Source organism: Rutidosis leptorrhynchoides, chromosome 4, assembly GCF_046630445.1.
Source record: "Rutidosis leptorrhynchoides isolate AG116_Rl617_1_P2 chromosome 4, CSIRO_AGI_Rlap_v1, whole genome shotgun sequence".
In the NCBI taxonomy this organism is placed as follows: Eukaryota; Viridiplantae; Streptophyta; class Magnoliopsida; order Asterales; family Asteraceae; genus Rutidosis; species Rutidosis leptorrhynchoides.
This window is the reverse complement of record NC_092336.1, coordinates 306,365,118-306,376,660: the sequence shown is the minus strand read 5'-3', so window position 1 is coordinate 306,376,660 and position 11,543 is coordinate 306,365,118.

The window sequence follows — 11,543 nt, the reverse complement described above, 5'->3', positions numbered from 1 at the left end:
GAAGAATCGGAACCGGATGAAGAAATAGAACCGGTGGGGGAAATAATAAAACGGTTAAGTAAAAGAAAATCCTCAACCAACCGACCAAAGTTAATTATGGTCAATGGTGTTTCCGTCAAGGAAGCAAAATATTGGGAGGATTACCAATTCTCCGATGAATCGGATTCCGACGAGAATTCCGATGATGTTATAGAAATTACCCCAACTGAATTTAAAAAGGCAAAAGAAAATAATAAGGGAAAGGGCATAAAAATAGAGAAATCTAATTCCAACCCCGATGAACTTTATATGTATCGTCAACCCCCGAAGTCCTTAAGTTGTAACAATGACCCGGGAACCTCTAAACCACCAGGTTTTTCTAAACCAATGTGGACAACGACGGCTCGTATTAGGGGAACATCATATATCCCTAGAAACTTGGCAAAACGAACCAAAACCGAAGAAGAAGAAACGAGCGAGTCGGAATAAGATAGTTGTATTCGTGTGGTGTAATATATGGAATATAGTGTTCTTATGCTTTATGATATATGCAAAAATTGCTTGTATTAATAAGTATTTTTTTATGAATCTAACTCTTGTCTATTTTACAGTTTAAAAACACAAAATGGATAGACAACCCAATATTTTAAGAGACCTACCCGGAGACATGATTGATGAAATCTTGTCTAGAGTCGGCCAGAATTCTTCGGCACAACTATTTAAGGCGAGATCAGTTTGTAAGACATTCGAAGAACGTTCCAAGAATGTCTTGGTTTATAAGAGACTTTCGTTTGAAAGATGGGGGATATCACATTGGGAAACCCATAAGTTACGATGTGTTTACTTTGACGCATATATTGCGGGGAACCCAAATGCTATTTTACGCAACGGGTTAAGAAATTATTTTGACTCAATATATCCGAATATTGGACTTCGTGATTTAGAAAAAGCGGCTAACATGCAACATAAAGAAGCATGTTATGCTTACGGATTAGTAATGTTCGCTTCTCACCAAAGTGAGAACAAGAACATCGGGCTACAACTATTAAACAAAACGTTTCCACAAGTGACGGAGTCGGTAATTGGGGTAAGAAATGAGGTTTTTAGATTATTACGGGACTGTTGGACATTACGTAACCCTCGTCCCTTTGATGACGTTACAACACGCTGTCTTATCAACGGCCATAACGGTTATGTTGCACAAGACCAAGGATGGGAAGTAGTCCTAGTAAAACCAGAATGCATGACTTGTTTCTGGACGTATGAATTACGTGTCTTTATTGCCTTTGCTGAACGACTTGTGTACTAGCTAGAATTGTCTTCACAACTATCTTGTATCAAAGTTATTGTGTGCTATATTTCATGCTTTATGTAAAATAAGCGGTATTGTAAGTTTGTAAAATATTGTATAAAAGTTTGAACGCGAAATATTATTATAATTAGTTTTTCATATAGAATTGTAGTAGTTGAATTGTATATTAGCTACTAAGTATGAACTTAACGGGTAGGTACTACCCGAATTTAAACTTATAAAACGCTAATATGAAGAAAAAGCTTTTATAAATGAGTTCATATTATGCTACGAAATACTATTAACTACTCTTAATATTCTGTATGATTAACTTGTTCCATTTGACTATTTTGAAGGAAATGGCACCGACTACTCGACACACCGTGAATATGAATGAAGAGGAATTCCGTACTTTTCTAGCTTCAAACATAGCCGCAGTACAGGCTGCGCTACATACTAACAATAACCTTGGATCTAGCAGTACAGGAAATCGTGTAGGATGCACCTACAAAGAATTCACTGCCTGCAAACCTTTGGAATTTGATGGAACTGAAGGACCGATCGGATTGAAACGGTGGACCGAGAAGGTCGAATCGGTGTTTGCCATAAGTAAGTGTACTGAAGAGGACAAAGTGAAGTACGCTACGCATACCTTCACAGGTTCTGCGTTAACATGGTGGAATACCAATCTAGAGCAAGTGGGACAAGACGATGCGTAAGCACTACCATGGTCAGCATTCAAGCACTTGATGAACGAGAAGTACCGTCCCAGAACCGAGGTCAATAAGCTCAAGACAGAACTTAGAGGGTTACGAACCCAAGGATTTGATATTACCACGTACGAAAGATGATTCACAGAATTGTGCCTATTGTGTCCGGGAGCATTCGAAGATGAGGAAGAGAAGATTGACGCGTTTGTGAAAGGATTACCGGAAAGAATCCAAGAAGATATAAGTTCACACGAGGCCGCCTCCATACAACAGGCATGTGGAATGGCTCACAAACTAGTGAACCAGATTGAAGAAAGAATTAAAGAACAGACTACTAAAGAGGCCAATGTGAAGCAAGTCAAAAGAAAGTGGGAGGAAAATGGTGATAAGAATCACCAATACAACAACAACAGTAATTACAACAATAATCGCAACAATTATCCCAACAATCGCAACATCAATCGCAACTACAACAAACGGCCCAATAACAACAACAACAACAACAACAACAACAACAACAACAACAACAACAACAACAGCAGCTACAACAATCATCCCAACAACAATAATAACCGCAACAACAACAACAATCAGAAGCAGCTATGCCAAAGGTGTGAAAAGTATCACTCGGGGTTCTGCACCAAATTTTGCAACAAGTGTAAAAGAAATGGTCATAGCGCAGCGAAGTGTGAGGTCTACGGACCAGGGGTTAATAGAACGAAAGGAACAAATGGTGTCGGAACGAGTAATGGCGGAGCAAGTAGTGTCGGAGCAAGTTATGCCAATGTAGTTTGTTATAAATGTAGAAAACCGGGCCACATTATTAGAAATTGCCCGAACCAGGAGAACACGAATGGACAAGGCTGCGGAAGAGTTTTCAATATTAATGCGGCAGAGGCACAGGAAGACCCGGAGCTTGTTACGGGTACGTTTCTTATTGACAATAAATCTGCTTACGTTTTATTTGATTCGGGTGCGGATAGAAGCTATATAAGTAGAGATTTTTGTGCTAAATTAAGTTGTCCATTAACGCCTTTGGATAGTAAATTTTTACTCGAATTAGCAAATGTTAATTAATTTCAGCAGATAATATATGTCGGAATCGAGAAATTAAACTGGTTAGCGAAACATTTAAGATTGATTTGATACCAGTAGAGTTAGGGAGTTTTGATGTGATAATCGGTATGGACTGGTTGAAAGAAGTGAAAGCAGAGATCGTTTGTTACAAAAATGCAATTCGCATTATACGAGAAAAAGGAAAACCCTTAATGGTGTACGGAGAAAAGGGCAACATGAAGCTACATCTTATTAGTAATTTCAAGGCACAAAAACTAATAAGAAAAGGTTGCTATGCTGTTCTAGCACACGTCGAGAAAGTACAAACTGAAGAAAAGAGCATCAATGATGTTCCCATTGCAAAAGAATTTCCCGATGTATTTCCGAAAGAATTACCGGGATTACCCCCACATCGATCCGTTGAATTTCAAATAGATCTTGTACCAGGAGCTGCACCAATAGCTCGTGCTCCTTACAGACTCGCACCCAGCGAGATGAAAGAACTGCAAAGCCAATTACAAGAACTTTTAGAGCGTGGTTTCATTCGACCAAGCACATCACCGTGGGGAGCTCCTGTTTTGTTTGTCAAGAAGAAAGATGGTACATTCAGGTTGTGTATCGACTACCGAGAGTTGAACAAACTTACCATCAAGAACCGCTACCCACTACCGAGAATCGACGACTTATTTGATCAACTACAAGGCTCGTCTGTTTATTCAAAGATTGACTTACGTTCCGGGTATCATCAAATGCGGGTGAAAGAAGATGATATTCCAAAGACTGCTTTCAGAACACGTTACGGTCATTACGAGTTTATGGTCATGCCGTTTGGTTTAACTAATGCACCAGCTATGTTCATGGACCTTATGAACCGAGTGCGTGGACCATACCTTGACAAGTTTGTCATTGTTTTCATTGATGACATACTTATTTACTCAAAGAATGACCAAGAACACGGTGAACATTTGAGAAAGGTGTTAGAAGTATTGAGGAAGGAAGAATTGTACGCTAAGTTTTCAAAGTGTGCATTTTGGTTGGAAGAAGTTCAATTCCTCGGTCACATAGTGAACAAAGAAGGTATTAAGGTGGATCCGGCAAAGATAGAAACTGTTGAAAAGTGGGAAACCCCGAAAACTCCGAAACACATACGCCAGTTTTTAGGACTAGCTGGTTACTACAGAAGGTTCATCCAAGACTTTTCCAGAATAGCAAAACCCTTGACTGCATTAACGCATAAAGGGAAGAAATTTGAATGGAATGATGAACAAGAGAAAGCGTTTCAGTTATTGAAGAAAAAGCTAACTACGGCACCTATATTGTCATTGCCTGAAGGGAATGATGATTTTGTGATTTATTGTGATGCATCAAAGCAAGGTCTCGGTTGTGTATTAATGCAACGAACGAAGGTGATTGCTTATGCGTCTAGACAATTGAAGATTCACGAACAAAATTATACGACGCATGATTTGGAATTAGGCGCGGTTGTTTTTGCATTAAAGACTTGGAGGCACTACTTATATGGGGTCAAAAGTATTATATATACCGACCACAAAAGTCTTCAAAACATATTTAATCAGAAACAACTGAATATGAGGTAGCGTAGGTGGATTGAATTATTGAATGATTACGACTTTGAGATTCGTTACCACCCGGGGAAGGCAAATGTGGTAGCCGATGCCTTGAGCAGGAAGGACAGAGAACCCATTCGAGTAAAATCTATGAATATAATGATTCATAATAACATTACTACTCAAATAAAGGAGGCGCAACAAGGAGTTTTAAAAGAGGGAAATTTAAAGGATGAAATACCCAAAGGATCGGAGAAGCATCTTAATATTCGGGAAGACGGAACCCGGTATAGGGCTGAAAGGATTTGGGTACCAAAATTTGGAGATATGAGAGAAATGGTACTTAGAGAAGCTCATAAAACCAGATACTCAATACATCCTGGAACGGGGAAGATGTACAAGGATCTCAAGAAACATTTTTGGTGGCCGGGTATGAAAGCCGATGTTGCTAAATACGTAGGAGAATGTTTGACGTGTTCTAAGGTCAAAGCTGAGCATCAGAAACCATCAGGTCTACTTCAACAACCCGAAATCCCGGAATGGAAATGGGAAAACATTACCATGGATTTCATCACTAAATTGCCAAGGACTGCAAGTGGTTTTGATACTATTTGGGTAATAGTTGATCGTCTCACCAAATCAGCACACTTCCTACCAATAAGAGAAGATGACAAGATGGAGAAGTTAGCACGACTGTATTTGAAGGAAGTCGTCTCCAGACATGGAATACCAATCTCTATTATCTCTGATAGGGATGGCAGATTTATTTCAAGATTCTGGCAGACATTACAGCAAGCATTAGGAACTCGTCTAGACATGAGTACTGCCTATCATCCACAAACTGATGGGCAGAGCGAAAGGACGATACAAACGCTTGAAGACATGCTACAAGCATGTGTTATTGATTTCGGAAACAGTTGGGATCGACATATACCGTTAGCAGAATTTTCCTACAACAATAGCTACCATTCAAGCATTGAGATGGCGCCGTTTGAAGCACTTTATGGTAGAAAGTGCAGGTCTCCGATTTGTTGGAGTGAAGTGGGGGATAGACAGATTACGGGTCCGGAGATTATACAAGAAACTACCGAGAAGATCATCCAAATTCAACAACGGTTGAAAACCGCCCAAAGTCGACAAAAGAGCTACGCTGACATTAAAAGAAAAGATATAGAATTTGAAATTGGAGAGATGGTCATGCTTAAAGTTGCACCTTGGAAAGGCGTTGTTCGATTTGGTAAACGAGGGAAATTAAATCCAAGGTATATTGGACCATTCAAGATTATTGATCGTGTCGGACCAGTAGCTTACCGACTAGAGTTACCTCAACAACTCGCAGCTGTACATAACACTTTCCACGTCTCGAATTTAAAGAAATGTTTTGCTAAAGAAGATCTCACTATTCCGTTAGATGAAATCCAAATCAACAAAAAACTTCAATTCATCGAAGAACCCGTCGAAATAATGGATCGTGAGGTTAAAAGACTTAAGCAAAACAAGATACCAATTGTTAAGGTTCGATGGAATGCTCGTAGAGGACCCGAGTTCACCTGGGAGCGTGAAGATCAGATGAAGAAGAAATACCCGCATCTATTTCCAGAAGATTCGTCAACACCTTCAACAGCTTAAAATTTCGGGACGAAATTTATTTAACGGGTAGGTACTGTAGTGACCCGAACTTTTCCATGTTTATATATATTAATTGAGATTGATATTTACATGATTAAATGTTTCCAACATGTTAAGCAATCAAACTTGTTAAGACTTGATTAATTGAAATAGGTTTCATATAGACAATTGACCACCCAAGTTGACCGGTGATTCACGAACGTTAAAACTTGTAAAAACTATACGATGACATATATATGGTTATATATATAGTTAACATGTTTTTATTATAAGTATGTATCTCATTAGGTATTTTAACAATGAGTTATATACATAAAAATGAGACTATTAATTTAAGAAACTCAAAAACGATATATATAACGATTATCGTTATAACAACGTCTTACTAGGTACATATGAATCATATTAAGATATTGATACACTTGGTTAATTATGTTAAATGATAAGTAAATATATTATTAAGTGTATTAAAAATGAAATACATATGTAAAAATAAGACTACTAACTTAATGATTTTGAAACGAGACATATATGTAACGATTATCGTTGTAACGACATTTAATGTATATATATCATATTAAGAGATATTCGTACATCATAATATCATGATAATATAATAATTTAAAATCTCTTTTGATATTATAAACATTGGGTTAACAACATTTAACAAGATCATTAACCTAAAGGTTTCAAAACAACATTTACATGTAACGACTAACGATGACTTAACGACTCAGTTAAAATGTATATACATGTAGTGTTTTAATATGTATTCATACACTTTTGAAAGACTTCAAGACACTTATCAAAATACTTCTACTTAACAAAAATGCTTACAATTACATCCTCGTTCAGTTTCATCAACAATTCTACTCGTATGCACCCGTATTCGTACTCGTACAATACACAGCTTTTAGATGTATGTACTATTGGTATATACACTCCAATGATCAGCTCTTAGTAGCCCATGTGAGTCACCTAACACATGTGGGAACCATTATTTGGAAACTAGCATGAAATATCTCATAAAATTACAAAAATATGAGTAATCATTCATGACTTATTTACATGAAAACAAAATTACATATCCTTTATATCTAATCCATACACCAACGACCAAAAACACCTACAAACACTTTCATTCTTCAATTTTCTTCATCTAATTGATCTCTCTCAAGTTCTATCTTCAAGTTCTAAGTGTTCTTCATAAATTCCAAAAGTTCTAGTTTCATAAAATCAAGAATACTTTCAAGTTTGCTAGCTCACTTCCAATCTTGTAAGGTGATCATCTAACCTCAAGAAATCTTTGTTTCTTACAGTAAGTTATCATTCTAATACAAGGTAATAATCATATTCAAACTTTGGTTCAATTTCTATAACTATAACAATCTTATTTCAAGTGATGATCTTACTTGAACTTGTTTTTGTGTCATAATTCTGCTTCAAGAACTTCGAGCCATCCAAGGATCCGTTGAAGCTAGATCTATTTTTCTCTTTTCCAGTAGGTTTATCCAAGGAACTTAAGGTAGTAATGATGTTCATAACATCATTCAATTCATACATATAAAGCTATCTTATTCGAAGGTTTAAACATGTAATCACTAGAACATAGTTTAGTTAATTCTAAACTTGTTCGCAAACAAAAGTTAATCCTTCTAACTTGACTTTTAAAATCAACTAAACACATGTTATATATCTATATGATATGCTAACTTAATGATTTAAAACCTGGAAACACGAAAAACACCGTAAAACCGGATTTACGCCGTCGTAGTAACACCGCGGGCTGTTTTGGGTTAGTTAATTAAAAACTATGATAAACTTTGATTTAAAAGTTGTTATTCTGAGAAAATGATTTTTATTATGAACATGAAACTATATCCAAAAATTATGGTTAAACTCAAAGTGGAAGTATGTTTTCTAAAATGGTCATCTAGACGTCGTTCTTTCGACTGAAATGACTACCTTTACAAAAACGACTTGTAACTTATTTTTCTGACTATAAACCTATACTTTTTCTGTTTATATTCATAAAATAGAGTTCAATATGAAACCATAGCAATTTGATTCACTCAATACGGATTTAAAATGAAGAAGTTATGGGTAAAACAAGATTGGATAATTTTTCTCATTTTAGCTACGTGAAAATTGGTAACAAATCTATTCCAACCATAACTTAATCAATTTGTATTGTATATTATGTAATCTTGAGATACCATAGACACCTATACAATGTTTCGACCTATCATGTCGACACATCTATATATATTTCGGAACAACCATAGACACTCTATATGTGAATGTTGGAGTTAGCTATACAGGGTTGAGGTTGATTCCAAAATATATATAGTTTGAGTTGTGATCAATACTGAGATACGTATACACTGGGTCGTGGATTGATTCAAGATAATATTTATCGATTTATTTCTGTACATCTAACTGTGGACAACTAGTTGTAGGTTACTAACGAGGACAGCTGACTTAATAAACTTAAAACATCAAAATATATTAAAAGTGTTGTAAATATATTTTGAACATACTTTGATATATATGTATATATTGTTATAGGTTCGTGAATCAACCAGTGGCCAAGTCTTACTTCCCGAAGAAGTAAAAATCTGTGAAAGTGAGTTATAGTCCCACTTTTAAAATCTAATATTTTTGGGATGAGAATACATGCAGGTTTTATAAATGATTTACAAAATAGACACAAGTACGTGAAACTACATTCTATGGTTGAATTATCGAAATCGAATATGCCCCTTTTTATTAAGTCTGGTAATCTAAGAATTAGGGAACAGACACCCTAATTGACGCGAATCCTAAAGATAGATCTATTGGGCCTAACAAACCCCATCCAAAGTACCGGATGCTTTAGTACTTCGAAATTTATATCATATCCGAAGGGTGTCCCGGAATGATGGGGATATTCTTATATATGCATCTTGTTATTGTCGGTTACCAGGTGTTCACCATATGAATGATTTTTATCTCTATGTATGGGATGTGTATTGAAATATGAAATCTTGTGGTCTATTGTTACGATTTGATATATATTGGTTAAACCTATAACTCACCAACATTTTTGTTGACGTTTAAAGCATGTTTATTCTCAGGTGAATATTAAGAGCTTCCGCTGTTGCATACTAAAATAAGGACAAGATTTGGAGTCCATGTTCGTATGATATTGTGTAAAAACTGCATTCAAGAAACTGATTTCGATGTAACATATTTGTATTGTAAACCATTATGTAATGGTCGTGTGTAAACAGGATATTTTAGATTATCATTATTTGATAATCTACGTAAAGCTTTTTAAACCTTTATTTATGAAATAAAGGTTATGGTTTGTTTTAAAAATGAATGCAGTCTTTGAAAAACGTCTCATATAGAGGTCAAAACCTCGCAACGAAATCAATTAATATGGAACGTTTTTAATCAATAAGAACGGGACATTTCAACTAGTACTTGAACTCTTGAGACAAGAGCAACTTTACGCCAAATTCTCCAAGTGTGAATTTTGGTTGAAGGAAGTTCAATTTCTGGGTCATGTTGTGAGCGACCAGGGTATCAAAATTAATCCCGCCAAGATTGAAGCCATCAGCAAGTGGGAGACCCCCACTACTCCGACGCATATTCGCCAATTCCTAGGTCTCGCCGGTTATTATCGAAGGTTTATCGAAGGATTTTCTCTGATTGCACGTCCTTTGACCGCGCTGACTCACAAAGGGAAGAAGTTAATTTGGGAACCCGCACATGAATCAGCATTCCAAACTTTGAAGAAGAAGTTAACCACCGCACCTATCCTATCACTTCCTGAAGGCAGTGATGACTTTGTTGTTTATTGTGATGCATCGAAGAGTGGTTTTGGTTGTGTACTGATGCAACGATCAAAGGTTATTGCCTATGCCTCCCGCCAATTGAAGATTCACGAGCGGAACTACACTACACATGATCTTGAACTTGGAGCCATTGTCTTTGCACTCAAATTATGGAGACACTATTTGTATGGAACTAAGAGCACTATCTTCACCGATCACAAGAGTCTCCAGCACATCTTCTATCAGAAGCAACTGAATATGAGACAGCGTCGATGGATCGAGATGCTCAACTACTACGACTGTGAACTTCGCTATCACCCTGGCAAAGCCAATGTTGTAGCTGACGCTTTAAGCCGAAAGGAGAGGACGGCACCTCTTCATGTTAGGGCTCTGAACATCACCATCCATTCGAACCTCAGCAGTCAAATCAGAGTAGCCCAAGAAGAGGCTCTCAAGGAGGAGAACATATCTCATGAGCATTTGAACATACTTGTCTCTCGATTCGAGGTTAGAGAGTCTGGACTCCGATGTTATGCCAGAAGAATTTGGGTACCTCTTTATGGAGATCTACAGAACCTTATACTTGATGAAGCACACAAATCGAGATATTCGATTCATCCTGGAGCGGGCAAAATGTACCATGACCTTAAAGAACAGTATTGGTGGCCGAATCTTAAGAAGGACGTTGCGACTTATGTTGGTAAGTGTTTGACTTGCTCAAAGGTTAAAGCCGAGCATCAGAGACCTTCTGGTTTACTTCAACAACCAGAAATCCCACAATGGAAGTGGGAACGGATAATAATGGATTTCATCACCAAGCTACCCAAGACGGTGGGCGGATACGATACTATTTGGGTTATTGTTGACTGCCTTACCAAATCTGCACACTTCCTAGCGATGAAGGAAACTGATACAATGGAAAGACTTGCTCAGCTGTACATCAAAGAGGTTGTATCTCGTCATGGTGTACCTTTATCAATCATCTCCGATCGCGATCCCCGTTTTGCCTCTACATTTTGGCGTTCTTTGCAAGAAGCCATGGGAACTCGTCTTGACATGAGTACTGCTTATCATCCTCATACTGACGGGCAAAGTGAACGAACGATTCAGACCCTGGAAGACATGTTGCGTGCATGTGTCATTGATTTTGGAAAGGCCTGGGAAAGGCATTTGCCGCTAGCCGAATTCTCGTACAACAACAGTTATCACTCGAGCATTAATGCTACACCTTTTGAAGCATTGTATGGCTGCAAGTGCCGATCTCCTATTTGTTGGGCCGAAGTAGGCGAAAAGCAAATCACCGGACCCGAGGTAGTCCACGAAACCACGAAGAAGATTGCTCAGATTCAAGCTAGACTTAAGACTGCTCGTGACCGCCAAAAGAGTTATGCTGATCTTAAAAGTAAGGACTTTGAATTCAACGTTGGTGATCGGGTAATGTTGAAGGTTGCACCTTGGAAAGGTGTGATCCGTTTTGGAAAACGTGGAA